This window comes from Erpetoichthys calabaricus, chromosome 14, assembly GCF_900747795.2.
Source record: "Erpetoichthys calabaricus chromosome 14, fErpCal1.3, whole genome shotgun sequence".
NCBI classification, from domain to species: Eukaryota; Metazoa; Chordata; class Cladistia; order Polypteriformes; family Polypteridae; genus Erpetoichthys; species Erpetoichthys calabaricus.
Window position 1 is genome coordinate 5,615,258 of NC_041407.2, and position 15,665 is coordinate 5,630,922.

Sequence of the window (15,665 nt, forward strand, 5' to 3'; positions counted from 1 at the left end):
GAGGAACATGACAAAGACTTCCAAGACGTAGACTTGTCCTTCAGATTCCCCCGACCTCAATCTTATCGAGCATCTGATGAATTGGGGATGTGTGCCTGATAAAAGCAAGCAAGCCTGATCCACGGAGGCCCCCACCTTGAGTCACACAACTTTCAGGACTTCGAGGGTCTCTTGCTAAATTCTTGGTGCCCGCTTCAGGGGTCTGGTAGAGTCCATGCCTCGACGGGTCAGGGCTGGTTTGGAAAGGCGCTATATAAAGAAAATGCACTCTTATTGTTATTGGAAAACCACCCACACAAGTGGATTTCCGTGATGTCATTCGTGGGGACTGCCAGAGTTTCAACCCCCAATCTTAGACATCCAGCCCACGATCACCCCACCAATTCATGATCTCCAGCGATGTTCTAGACGTCAGCTTCCCTTCCTGACTAGGAGACTATAACGGACCCCCCCCCCCCCCCACCCTAAAATTCTAAAACTGCAGGACGCCAACTCCAGTACAAGCATTACCATAGTGGGTGCTAAGCCCCCAATAAGTGCTAAAACTAGTGATGCTCCAGGTGGTCTTAAACGTCGGAGTGTAACAGAAAGATTTTCATCCATCCATCCATCCATTGTCCAACCTGCTGAATCCGAACACAGGGTCACGGGGGTCTGCTGGAGCCAATCCCAGCCAACACAGGGCACAATGCAGGAACCAAGAAAGATTTTCTCCATGAATGTAATTTTTTTTCTCATTAGGGAAACACAAGGTTCAGATCCATGCAGCGGCAGGGCTAACCTCTCCGCCACCAGGCTGCCCCGTGCTAGGCAACGCTCCTTGACATGTCACCCCCTAGTGGTTTAAGTCTGACACCACACCTGAGTGATTTCCCTTTTCTTTTTTGGCTAGATAAAAAAACAGGAAGAAAAAAAAGAAAAAACTGCACGCAGCGATTCTTATAATAATAATTCATTACATTTATATAGCGCTATTCTCAGTATTCAAAGCGCTATCCACACAGGGAGGAACTGGGAAGCGACCCCACAATCTTCTTACTGCAAAGCAGCAGCACTGCCACTGCGCCACCTGTGAGGACATATATTTAAAAAAAACAACGAAAATTGTGCGACAGATTTGACATTTCGCCCAAAGCGAGTGTTCCAGGTCTTTGAACCCGTGACCTTGAGCCTCCAGGTGCCGCTCATTGGCCACTAGAGTTCACTCTCCTCCCGCGAGATTCTTGGCACATCAACTCCTCTGGTCGTTTTTTTTTTTTTTTTTCTTCACGCATCTGGCTGCGCGGGCTGCGTGACGTCACTGGCAATCCCGTCCCTCTGCCCAATCCCATCCCCCCACCCCTGACAGCACAGTCCAGTCCGGCTGCAGACAGCTGAAGCTTCAACTCCTCACCGCGCACGTTTTTTCTTTTCTTTCTTTCTCAATGGACATCACGGCGGTGACGGGGGGCTCGCTCGGTCTCCGTTTGAGTTCCCTTTGACAAAACTCCACCCCTTTCGCTTTTTTTTTTCCGGTGCACATTTACGTCTAATTTGCGCTGGCGTTGGATTACGACTCCTCCGTGGCTCGGGACGGATTTACCTGAGAGCTCCTCAGTCTTAGTGGTGAATGGAGGAGAAGATGCGCCTTTCAGATGTCGCGGACGTCCGTCGACCAGGAGGTCCACAAGGTACGAGCGCCGACTTCTTTCTTTTCCTTGCGCTCTCAAACTGCTTTTGCACAGTTGGCATTCGAAGCAACCTGCTGACCGAGTTAATTTGTAACTTGCATTTCCCAGTAAATCTCGACCCTTATGTGGTATTTCATTTTACTTTTGTGCTCATTTACGGTGTTAAGGTGAAAAGTTGTTAGGCTGAAAATGACGAGAGTGGCGGGGTGTCGCTCTGCGCTGTTGGACGTTTCGTGGATCAGAAAGAAAAAAGTTTCCAAGCTTGTGAGTCTGTCATTTCGGGCTTGAGCTTTGCGGTCTGCGCTCTTACAACAAATCCATTTTATATGTATATGTGTTTATAAATAAATACATTAATAAAATCAAGTCTTTCTCGGTGTAAGGCTGCGGTGGCACATAGCCACGAGATGTGAAGGTGTGAACGGGGAGAGTCGAACCAGCGGCCGGCTAGGCAAGCGAGTCCCCGTGCAGCCCCCCCATGTCCCATAGATGAAGACGTCTGTCGCACAGGAGCCGATCCTCCACTTCTTTCTTTTTTTTTTTTCTTTATACTTTTGTTGTGTTTCCATTCTTTTCTATCATGGAGTATTTCACTCGGTTTTTTAATATCCAGCCATTCATCATTCAAACCCGCTTATAGAAGAGCAGGGTCGCGGGGCAGCTGGAGCCAATCTTATCAAGCGTTAAGTGCAAGGCAGGAACAACCCCTTTATAGGGTGAACATACACACGTATGGGGTCAACTCCATCTTCTAAACCCACCTATATAGAGCAACATTGTATGGCAGCTGGAGCTCATCTCAGCAAACTATGGGTGAAAGGCAGGGACAATCCCTAAACGGGACACTAGCTCTTTACAGCCTGAACACACACATGTGCGTGGGGACAACTCCATCCATCCATTTTCCTCAACCTGCTTATTCAGAGCAAGGGTGGCCGGGGCCCATCTCAACAAGAATCGGGTGCAAAGCAGGAACAGTCGCTGAACGGGACACCGGCCCATTGCAGGGTGAACACACACACATGGGATCATCTCCATTAACCCATCCATCTTCCTAGCCCAACATTATGGGGTATAACTGGAGCTATGCATCAAGTGCAAGGCATGGGACCAACCCCTGGACTGGACGCAAGTCTTCTTCAGGGTGAAGATACACTTATACATGGGGACAACTCCATCCATCTTCCTAATCTACTTATCCAGAGCAACATAGTGGGATAGCTGCAGCCCATCTCAACAACAATCGGGTGCAAAGCAGGAACAGTCCCTGAACAGGACACCGTCCCACGGCAGGGTGTAAACAACAGACACTCATATGGGGGCTTCTCCATCTACCCATTCATCCAGCCATCTTCTTAGCCCACACCTATATTGAGCAATATTATGGGTATAGCTGGAGCGCATCTCAGTAAGTTTCAAGTACAAGGCATGGAAACAACCCCTGGACAGGGTGAATACACACTTATGCATGGGGACATCTCCATCCATCCATTCATCCATCATCCAGAGCAACACTGCAAGGTATCTAGAGCCCATCTCACCAACCATCAAGTGCAAGACAGGAAAAATCCTTTGCCAAGATGCCAGTCTTTTTGCAGGGTGAACACACACCTATGCGGGGAGTACTCAATCCATCCATTCATCCATCCATCCATCCATTCATTCACTACTTCATCCATCCATCATCCTAAACTGCTTATCCAGAGTAACATTGCCAGGTAGCTGGACCCCATCTTTGCAAGCTTTGAGCACAAGGCAGGGAACTCTTAAACATAAAGGTGCTAAAATGGTTCTTCACTTGGGGGGGGGTCTACCATTTTCAGCTCCCAAAGGAACCATTCACTTGAAAGTTTCTGAAAGAACCTGAATTTATTTTGATCCTTCGAGAGACTCCATAACTGGACAGATGAGGACAGATTTGTGAAAAGTCCACTCGCTCCATGATTGTTAAAAGTTCAAGTTCAGGTTTTCACGGTCCCTCAGTATCCGACAAGGTGGTCTACAAGACTTCAGATATTTCTGTTTTGTCCACATATTCGGAGTCTTTTCAGAACCCAAACATCCGATATGCATATGCAAAGCCCCCCTTAAGTCGTACGTTGTCAAGAAAGGGTTTTCTCCACACCGCCCAGTAAAATCCTACTGTATTAACGAACCAGCGCGTTTATTTGTACGCGTCTTTCTGCAGGGTGGGCACCAAAACTCGTCCACCCGCCAGCACACATTTAGCATCGCGAGTCCACCAAAATGTGCTCGTCTTTTGGAAAAAAGGGAGAAAAGCAGACCACCCGGAGGAAACTCCCAGCGACACGGAGGGGAACGGAAACCTCAGGCCGCCCGCCGCTCTTCTGCTTGAGTTTAGACGAGTTGGAGCGGGCCGCGGTGACGAGGCGTATAGTTCGGTGCGCCCGATTAATGAACGCAACTCAATAAATCAGACTTATACTTTAGTGTACCGCCTTTCGTTGAGACCACCGCAGAAAATATTCGAATGCACTCAATCAACCATTCAATCAGACAAACCGCTGACGGACACAGTGGCGTAAAAGTTCGGTGCCCGTTCAGTATGATTTGCAATCATTGCGGTAAATTAAACAGCAAAACTGCTTGAACTGTGTTAACGCTGACTTTTTATTTGGGGCGCAATCGTCTCATTCCTTCCATTTTTCGAAACTCATTCATCCACTGGCAGTTTCTATTCCGAAGCCGAGTTGTCCCCCTTGAACTGTCAGGGGGCCGAATAGGCGACCCAGCTCCGGATGAAGAGGTTGTTCGGAAAATGGATGGGTGAACAGGAATGCGTAAGTGTTAACGATTGATTGCATACATTTAATTACATTAAAAAAAATCAAGTTTCAGGTTTCTGACAGACGCCCCTTTGTTCACATTTAGGGTGGTCTGGTTTTATAATCTTGGATTACGTACCGCAGGAGCGCACCTTCTAAACGCCACAGCCGCAGGTGTGCCGGGACACCATTGCATGCTGGAAGGTGGAATGGCGGCGCGCACGCGTGGACGCGCGTAACCCGGCCTGAACGCCACCCTGTGCACGGCGCGCTCGCGCTCATTTATATTTTCTATAATTTCATTTATTAAAGAAAATCGTCCTCAAAGTGGCGGGCACTTCATGAATAATCTGATCCTCTTTTGTGCCGAAGAAGTATTTGCCATTTTCTTTTTATTTTACTTTCCTTTACGCGCTCCCCACCCCAGATTAGGATTAGGCTGAGACCCCCGATGTGGATTTAGCGCTTGACGTTTCCTTACGGTCGGCTGCTCCGGATCTTAAACTGAAGTCGCACTTGAGTTTATCGCATTGCCGTCGGCTCACAAAGACCGCAGGAATTAGGGGGTCCGTCAACTCAGAGTGCGGGGCTTTCCTGCTTTTTCTTTCACACTCTCGCCCCCCCAATCCCCCCAGACGGGGTGGAATGCATTGGAGTGGAGACCCGGGTAGGTTTGTGAGGGGTCTGCTCCACAACACTGGGAGGTCAGCAAATCCACGTCGCGCGATGATATCTGTACGTGTCGCCTGCTCGGGGTTCTCGGCTATTACGGGCAGGTGGTCTTGTATTTGTATTTTTTTCTTCCTGCTTGTCGTTTCTTATTCTAATTCAGAGCTTTGTTTCTTGTAGCAGCCTGTGATTTGGTGTTCAATGTTTACTAGCCTTTGTTAATAATTTTATTTTTGTGCTGTGCTATTATTCCTTTTGTACCTTTTCGGATATTCGTGAAGCGCTGTGAGTATACGAAAGGCGCTATATAAATACAATGCATCATCATTAATATTAGTATTGTGGATAGAAACATGTTGAAGGCGGCATAGAAGACAGGGAGATACATTCTTAAAAATATGAAATGCAGCATACAATCAATACATGTACAGGACTCTGGTTCAAATACAGTTTTCAATATATTTTAAAAAATGTATTCTTAAAAAGATGTAACTAAACGGATATCTTTTGAATGGCACCATATAAGACTGACTAAAAGAAAGATATGAAAGGCGCTATATGATAGATATTGACAGGCTCCACAGATGGACACATTTTAAAAAATATGACATGCGGCATATAAGCAATATACACATATACAGTGCGTTTTATGTAATCTATTTTAAATATATTTTTCAATATATTTTAAAATGTATTTTTAGAGAGATGACATTTTTCGAGAGACAGAGAGATAAATAGCTATTGAAAGGCGCCATATAAGATTAATAGATAGACATGAAAGGCACTATATAGGCAGATAGGTATTGTAAGGCTCCGTTTAAGGCAGACTGGTATGAGATATATAATCGATACTTGTATAGTGTGCTTTAAATAATTTTCGATATACTTTTCAATATATTTTTGTTTGCATAGATATATACTGAAAGGCGCTATATAAGAAAGATAGATAAGGCACTATATAACACTTAGATATACACTCTTAATATGAACTGTGGCATATAATCAATACATATACAGTACGCTTTATATAGTGAAGACGTAACATGTTTGGGTGATTAAGCACTATATAATAAATATGAAAGGCACTATATAATTGATAGGTATATACTGGAGAGGTGTTATTTAATAAATACATAAATAGATCAATATGAAAAGCGCTCTATAATAAATATATAAATAGATATGAAAGGCACTGTATAGTAGATCGACGTGAAAGACACTATGTAATGGATAGGTAGGTAGACGTGAAAGGCGCTATATAATAGATAGATACACCCCTAGAAACAAAGACGCCCCAGTGGTTTTGCAGGGCGATGCCACACTAAACCTCTTTTTTGGTTCCCGAAAGCACCGTCCACATGAAGGATCCAGAACGAACTTTTCATTTTTTAGATGTTTGAATAATCACAAACAAATAATAATAATAATAATGCATTTTATTTATAGGGGCACTTTACATTAGCAGTAAATCTCAAAGAGCAAACAGATCACGTCACTCGGATGCCACCGACGTCTCTTTCCTCACCCAGTCACACGGGCTCAGTTCAGGTTGGTGTCCTTCGAGCCTATTAGTAGACATTCGACATTTCTGTTTGTCCACATTTAAGGAAAACTTGCAAAGCCCACAAGGCCGAAGTTATAAGCAGAGGACCCTTCAAAGTATGAAATGGCTTAGTCAAGCAATTGATCTACGAGGAACCACACCAGCCAGTACCCCGGGCCATTTTTTTTTTTTAGCATTGGTATTTTTTAAGGGTGCAGCCCCGGGGGTCGGTACCCTGGTATATCTGCTGCGTGAATTTCCACTTCGGGTGGGCGTGAGGGGTTGCTGATAGCTGCGGTTTTTTTTTTTCGCTTCGCCGGGTTTAACGGGTTTCTCCTCACCGGCCGCTCGCGTTCTGAGCTCTGCTGACGGGCACGCGATTCGTTTCGGTGTCGTTCAATTCACCGGCACAAACAGCTGTTTCACTTTTTTTTTTTTCCACAATACAAATGATGGTCATATTTGTGTCTGTCAATCATTAAAGTTTTTAAATTATTTTTGGATTTTGACACTTTTTTTTTTCTTAATATCTACAGCATTCAAATGAGCTGTCCAGTGTGTGTGTGTGCGCGTGCCCGTCCAGGTGTTGTTCCTGTCTTGCGTTGTATGTTGCTAAGATGGGCTCCAGCTGCCTTAAAAACGGATGGATGTGTTCTGTACGGTAGTAAGAAAGAAGAACAACAGTCGACGATTTATTTTTTCAGGTAATGTTTGAACTTTAATGATAATCATCCTTATTTTAGGATGATAATAAAAGTATAGCATTAAACAGGGACTAAGCATGAGCCGTACACTAATAATAATAATGTTATATAACGTCCATCTCTATGCCACTTTCAAAAGTGCGTCCAAATCTCTGCATTTCAAACCCGCTGTTGCGCAAATAAACCCAAAGCGTGCCATGGCGCACCAAAGGCTCCGCGCTCCTTCTGTGCTTTCCACTCCTCACTGCTGCAGGATTATGAAACGACACAATATTTATGTAATAAGGAGGGGAAAGTGAATGAAATGTCAGTTTCTCCTCCACAGAAGCGTGCGTGCCGCTGCAGTTAATGTGTCTGGGCACGGTGGGCACTGAGTCCGCGGCCCAGGAATGAGGGGCTCATCTGCTATTCTTAGCACTCTCGCGCCAGCGTGAAATTAGCACATCATTTATAATAAAGTTATTACTACTACTAGCAGTACTATGAATAATCTGGATGGCCTGACACTTTATGCTTATATTTCGAGGGAACGCGAAACAGCCAAAAGTCAGCCAAGTAAGTCCCTCACTGTGGGGTGGAGTGAAGCCAACTTGCGCGCTCATTTGCTGCCCACTCGTTATTTATATAAAAACGGATTGAACGTGTCAACACCATGCAGTGAATTCACGATAATATTCACTGAGCTGCTAACAACGCGGCTTTTATGGGGGGATCAAAGCGCGCTGCTCTGTTTCAGATTCTATGCGTGTAGTAATTGTGAGTTGTGCGCCCCCCACCAGTAAAGCCACGAGAAGAGCTTCATTGAATGGCGAAAAAGAAAAGTTGACTTTTCATTCATTTTATTCTTACTACCAGTCCAAGAAAGTAAAGCAGGATGCGTCCGACATTTGCTGGGATTGCCGAACATGAAGAAGACGCGTTGACTTTCATAACACGGCACTCCATGCTGGCGTTGAGTCGCCAAAGAGTTTTTTGCAGCGAACTTTTTTTCTTGAAAATCTGCTGTTGGCCAACTTGAGGAGATGGTTACCTCTGTAGCCCACCGTGAGCCTCAAGTAGGTCGGAGGACATGCGCCCACTGAGACTCGTCCAAGAACAGAACTCAGGAGCGCCCTGAACAGCCAATTGGATCGCACGCTTATGTCACATGACTTACACGCTAGTCTTTATTATTCGTCAGCTCCTCCCACAGCGCCGATCATAAGCGAATGCTGCGTTCACGTACCCTCGGACTGTCCGTAGTGGTAAGAATGGGAGCTTGACTTGTTGTTTGGTCTACGAGAAAAACGCAATTCGAAATAAAGAGCATCTTTTTTGTGTGGATGTAAAGAGCAAAATAAACGACTTACACTCCAGAAACGCCATTTCAGGTTGACCAGGGTATAAGCTTTATTTTAAACAACGGACCAAAGTGAAAAGTCAGCGTTACGTCACAGCTCGGACAATTCAGGTAGCTTATTTATGTCTGAATGATCTGAGTTGTAATGCCGCGTTCGAGGACCGTTTACTTGCTATTTCCGCAACGTCCGAGAGAGCGCGTGAACGCAGCAGTGACGTCACTGATGTAGAACGCAAAGCGCGCACCTCTTCAATGGAGGCGGTCTGCGGCTGGACTCCATGGGACGTCCATTGCTGTCAAGTCCACCTATTTGTGGCTCCAGGGGTGAGGCTGTGGGCTGCGGAGATGCATCTTTAAACATCGGTGAACATTTGCTGTGTTCATGTGCTCCCTCTCGCGTGGGTGATTCAGACAAAGTGCTACCCGAATTGTCTTGAGTTGTGACAACAGTTTTTATTCCATTGTGTATCGGGAGCCAGCAAAACAATTCTATATATCACCAGAATAAAGAGAAGGGTCACCCGTAAACCTCCGGCTGGATCACAGAATCCAGCAATAAAGAATCTTTATGAAACAAAAGGGTAAGTAAGGAGAGGCACAAAGGAGTTGTCTAAAAAGGCAATCCACTGTAACCAAGTGCCAATACGTTAATCTGCAGTCAACGTGCTTTTAAAGCAGGGCTAAATATAATAACCAGAAAATCCTGAGTAACAATAATTATAAAAATTTGGTTGATCTATCGTATCGTATTTATTCACACACACACACACACGATTCCAAAAATGGTATTCTCAGAGTCAGGGAGGTCTAAAACGTTGAGATTCATCAAAATCTCAACATCGATGATTACAATACTTTTGCTGTACTTCAACGTTTCTCCACCTTTTAAGTATTTGCGACCCGAGTTTTCATAAGTTTTAATCGCTCCCCCCTAGCGTTTTTTTGAAAGGAGCCCACTAATACCAATTTGTTCTTTTTAAATTAATGATATATCATAGATGCATATTTTATTATACCTACTTAACTTTTATTGACATTTATCTAACTCTCTATTTATTTTTCTAGTATCAGAATGTAGTTTAAGTTAATTTGTTTTGGTTTCAATAGATGTATTTTTCATATTTTCGATTGTTTTCTTTTTTTTGTTACTTTGCCACCCCCCCCCCCCCACCCCCCAGGGGGGCACAGGTTGAGAACCGCTGCTGTACTTCATATACGAGAAAGTAAAAAGGAGAGCTCGCTGACCCCAAGCACATACAGTGTGGTGCATCATGAGGGACTGCATTTCCCATGAGCCTTTACGGGGCTGTGAGCAGTCGGTCTGCAGTGATTGACAGCTGGCCACACCTCTTGAGGAAGTACCTGCAAAATACAAGGAGCAAAGTAGAACAAACTCTTAGAGATAGGAACAAAACAGTGATTAGAACCAACAAATAATGCACAGTTATAGAAATAATAAATATAAATAATGATATAAACTTAAACAATATTATTTAAAGGATAAAACATGAACAGAAAGGGAATTTAAATTAGGCTGTGGCATAACACAATATGGGTGCTAACCTTGGAGAGGGCCGTCACCGGATACACAGACAGGGGGCAGTACTGAGTCGGGGTGAAGCAGGTTGCCTGTTTTAGAGCTTTTCCACAATTCAAAAATGTTACGTAACGTTAAAGTTGAACCGGTTAAAACTATGAAAAACAAAAACGGTTTGCCCTTGAAAGTTGTTTCGTTTGGCCGAAGGTGTTAACTTATTGGTTGACTGTAACGACGGGGGAGTGAAAGGGCGCCGCTCCGTCTCTGCTTTTAGAATTTGGTGCTAATGCTTTTTGATTTTCTGTCACTCGTCTTGCTGCGCAAGAAGGGGGAGAGTCCATCGCGTCACACCGGACGTCCTGAGGGGGGTCGCTGCCCGTTATGACCGACAGAAGAGAGAAGGTTAGACGGTCAGCACACAAGAGTGGGGGCCACCAGGACCATTCTGGCTTGGACTTTGTCTGTTCTAACTGATTGTGGACCCCCCCCCCCCCTTATTGACTGGAGGTTTTGTTTCCCTCCCTTCATTGTAGTTCAACAGTTAATTCATGGATGGACAGTCCCAGTGTTGGGTCCTCTGCCCCCTTGGGCACGTTTTACGTCTTTTTATTCATTTTGATTGATTATGCGCATCATTCTTTACCTTTGATTCTGTCGATGTATATTAGCTGCCTTTGTTATGTTGTGGGCGGTTTGTAAGTGTGGTACCCCCAAGAGGCGGGGCCTTCTGCCAATCACCACCCCATAAATCATCTTCCCACAGTTCCTAGCAGCTCTGGAGTTGGTGAGCTGTTGTATTTTATTTTTTATTTTTTTGCTCCCTTTGTGTAGTTTGAGAGCCGTGACGTGTGTACAACATGACATCACAAAATATAACAGCAAGGCAGAGGGAATGTTGGGACACCAGCTGGGACCCCCGTTTAATCGCCACATAAGAATCCAGCGCTCTGGGTGTCTGTTATCAGCCTTGCTAAAGCAGTGGTCCCGTCAGTGGCGCTCCGTTCTCGCCGAGCACACGGTCCAAAGTGAGAAGCCGCCTGTAGTGGAAGGGGCGGAGTCAGGTCTGGGCGATGTGGGTGGGGCTAGGCTTCCTACTTGTGCAGAGGGAAGATGAGATGCACTCCGCACCAGTGGCCCCTGTCATCTTGAAGCAGTACTGCTGACCCCATCAGAGCCTGGGAAGGGGGTCCCCAGACACCAGGTTTTCCCGAAATCGACCCTAAAAGTCCTACATACTTTAAAATGAGCTCAACCAGAACGCTGGGGTGACGGCTGGAAACTTGTTAAGGGTAAACTTTGCACAAATGTTAGGAAGGTGTTCTTCACATAGAGAACCGTAGACACGTGGAATCAGTGAATAGGACAGACAGGAGGTCTTTAGGGTCCTTTCCGAACTCGACTTGTTGATATTTTGGGTGACGACTGGCAAGCGTTGTTGGGCCAAATGGCCTGTTCTCGTGTAAATCTTTCAAACGCTCGTCACACAGGCGTCCGGGGAGCTCCTTCCCGGCTCCTCACAGGCATGCAGTACCCCACTGGGGCGCGAGGGGGCGCTGTTGCCAACAGACTCGTTTTTTTTTTATTTGTTTTTTTTCTTCTCCTCTGCAGCAGCAGCAGGAAGACGCCACTTGAAGGGGGAAAAATAGCCCCGCCCCTTCCTGCCGCGGGGGTATAAAAGTCGTCGGCCGGCGTCTCATTTGGTCTCGGGATGGAGTGGAGCCTCCTGCTCTCAAGAGCCAAACGTTTTCTCGAAGCCAGGAAGGCGGCTGGCTTTATTTATTTATTGTTTCCATTATGTACCCTCGAGCACAGATTTTGAGTTTGAGTCTTGTTTGAGAACTAAGGACACTTTTGTGACCCGTCCGCACGTTTCGAATGTTGTAATTCATTTGACATACGATTTTTTTTTTTTTTTTTTTCTGTCACAAATCTCCCCCAAAACGATTATTTTTCTTTTTCCAGTTGTTTATATCGACCTTTTGGAAAGTGGAAAGAATGAAAACGCTGGGGCTTAATAACACCGCACACCCTGCTTGAATCTGTCGAGTTCTCAGAAAAGTTTCCAGATTACAAAGAAACGGAGGAGTGGATTTTATTTTGGAATTACAGTTTGGCTAAAGACGACGACCCACAATGAGACAAAAATGTGACAGAAGCCGTAATCCAGCGAGGTGACGGAATTGGATAAAGTCGAGGAAAATAAATAAATAAATAATAATAACTGCCGGTGGTCTTCCAGTTCAAACTTTATGTGTTGATCCAACACGGCCTGGCTGATCAGGCAGCCTCCCATCAGCCACAGTGCAGTCCTGATGCCTGATGGGAGTTGTAGTCCTCTGGTCGGCACTGCTGTATGGTTGTGGGTGAGGCAGATCCAAACTCTTTGCTTTGATCTTTTCGACTTAACGTTTTTGGGTTTGATAATCGATTGTTCTTCAACTTGACAATATTTTTACCTTATTTTAATGTCTGGATTCATCTTCTGGTTTGTAACTTTTGACTTGGCAACAAACATACAGTGAAAAAGAGAAAGAGTGCAGTAAACGTGAACGGAAAAGAGCAAAAGCGACGGGCAGAGCAGCGGGTGAGCCGCACGGGAGCCGTGAGATGTTTTTGTTTGTTTGCATGTCAGCTGTCATGTGTGTCACAAAAAAGGGGCGGAGCTTCACTTTCTGTCCCAAGGTTGGTGCTGATGCAGTGACCAAAAAATAAAAATAAAAATCAGCCTGATGTTTGAGAGTTTGGGGGGGCCGAAGACGTGTGGAGCGAGGCTGATGAACTGCTAGAGGGTGGCTGGTGGAGGATCTCCAGATCTTTGGGGGGTCATACGGGGTCAACCCTGCAAGAAGAAAATCCTGTGTGCTGCGCTGAAGGGACGTGTACAGCCAGTCGAGACGTGACTGTAGTGAACTGCCTTTTTATAAATAGACTTCGGTGACATAACGCAGCAATGAGGTGGACTGGGTAATCACCCCGAGGGCATTCAAATGGCTTTTGTAACAATTATTTATTCATCATTTCATTTCTTATTTATTAGAATTAGAACTCCACAGGAAAACCGGTCGATTAAAATGACAGGTTCTGTGTTACATAAAAAAAAAAAATCAAAATTCTCTGCTGGCCGTAAATCTTTTGAAACGCCAACCTGGTTATGGGCAAGTGTGGCCCCCCCGCAGCCCCCCGCTATGACACCTGATGAACTGTAGGTGGGACATCGACCACCTTCTGACCTTCTCTTTGTGTGCACACACACTTTCTGACTTGCTCGCGGAAATCCTGTCTGCCACAAATGAAATGTCAGAATACTCAAATATACTGTACTTTGCAAGATAAACCGCCTGATAAGATTTGCATTGCAAAGCACTGGCATCAGGAATAGCCGACGGAATGTGTAGGGTCCACTGTGTGCCACCTAAAGATTCACAGAGCCATCCGCTTCACCATTGACACGCACAACCTGAGCCGGAGAGCTTAAAACGTCCGAGTCACACCTTTCTGGAAATCGGGGTGGGCTTTGGGTGGTGGCAAATGATTTCAGCTTTACGTCGGGGGCGAAGTTTCCTGAAGCATTCGTCATATTTGAGTTTTCTTTATTTTAGTGCCAAGGTGTCCGTTTGAAATGTGACGTTCAGGGAAGACTGGACATCGTGGGTCAAAATGGACCTTGAAACTTGAACCAAAAAAAAAACTTACGAAACTTTGGAAAATTAGCATATGCTAATCAGGCACAGTATGAGTGTTATGAGCTTCGGAAAAGACAAAGTGATGTCTGTCATATAGCGCCTTTCATGTCTGTCTGTCTAACTATCTAATCGTGCCAACTACGCTAAAAATCTGTCTACTGTATAATACCTTTCATCTCTCTCTCTCTCTCTAATTAATACTGCTTACTATTCCAAATTCTATCTATCTATCTATCTATCTATCTATCTATCTATCTATCTATCTATCTATCCTATCTTCTTTCTATCTATCTATCTATCTATCTATCTATCTATCTATCTATCTATCTATCTATCTATCTATCTATCTATCTATCTATCTAATCCTGCCTACTATACCAAATTCTATCTATCTATCTATCTATCTATCTATCTATCTATCTATCTATCTATCTATCTATCTATCTATCTATCTATCTATCTATCTATCTATCTATCTAATCCTGCCTACCAAATTCTATCTATCTATCTATCTATCTATCTATCTATCTATCTATCTATCTATCTATCTATCTATCTATCTATCTATCTAATCCTGCCTACTATACCAAATTCTATCTATCTATCTATCTATCTATCTATCTATCTATCTATCTATCTATCTATCTATCTATCTATCTATCTATCTATCTATCTATCTATCTAATCCTGCCTACTATACCAAATTCTTTCTATCTATCTATCTATCTATCTATCTATCTATCTATCTATCTATCTATCTATCTATCTATCTATCTATCTATCTATCTATCTATCTATCTATCTATCTATCTAATCCTGCCTACTATACCAAATTCTTTCTATCTATCTATCTATCTATCTATCTATCTATCTATCTATCTATCTATCTATCTATCTATCTATCTATCTATCTATCTATCTATCTATCTATCTATCTATCTATCTATCTATCTAATCCTGCCTACTATACCAAATTCTATCTATCTATCTATCTATCTATCTATCTATCTATCTATCTATCTATCTATCTATCTATCTATCTATCTATCTATCTATCTATCTATCTATCTATCTATCTATCTATCTATCTATCTATCTATCTATCTATCTATCTATCTAATCCTGCCTACTACAGTAATCCCTCCTCCATCGCGGGGGTTGCGTTCCAGAGCCACCCGCGAAATAGGAAAATCCGCGAAGTAGAAACCATATGTTTATATGGTTATTTTTAGAATGTCATGCTTGGGTCACAGATTTGCGCAGAAACACAGGAGGTTGTAGAGAGACAGGAACGTTATTCAAACACTGCAAACAAACATTTGTCTCTTTTTCAAAAGTTTAAACTGTGCTCCATGACAAGACAGAGATGACAGTTCTGTCTCACAATTAAAAGAATGCAAACATATCTTCCTTTTCAAAGGAGTGCAAAGCAAGCAGTCAAAAAAAAAAATCAATACGGCTTTTTGGCTTTTAAGTATGCGAAGCACCGCCGGTACAAAGCTGTTGAAGGCGGCAGCTCACACCCCCTCTGTCAGGAGCAGGAAGACAGAGAGAGAGAGATAGAGAGAGATAGCGAGAGACAGATAAAAAAAATCAATACGTGCCCTTTGAGCTTTTAAGTATGCGAAGCTCCGTGCAGCATGTCCTTCAGGAAACAGCTGCACACAGCCCCCCTGCTCACACCCCCCTACGTCAGCGCGAGAGAGAGAGAGAGGGAGAAAGTAAGCTGGATAG

The 15,665-nt window shown here is 44.1% G+C and overlaps 1 protein-coding gene across 1 annotated transcript in view; it reads left to right on the forward strand.

The window, feature by feature from the left end:
• Window positions 1-1,370: 1,370 nt before the first annotated feature.
• The window catches only part of gcgra (glucagon receptor a), a 189,236-nt gene continuing 174,941 nt past the window's right edge, over window positions 1,371-15,665 (forward strand). Inside the window, 1 exon segment of the mRNA XM_028819982.2 lies at window positions 1,371-1,670. The gene's annotated coding sequence lies outside the window, so the exon portion shown is untranslated.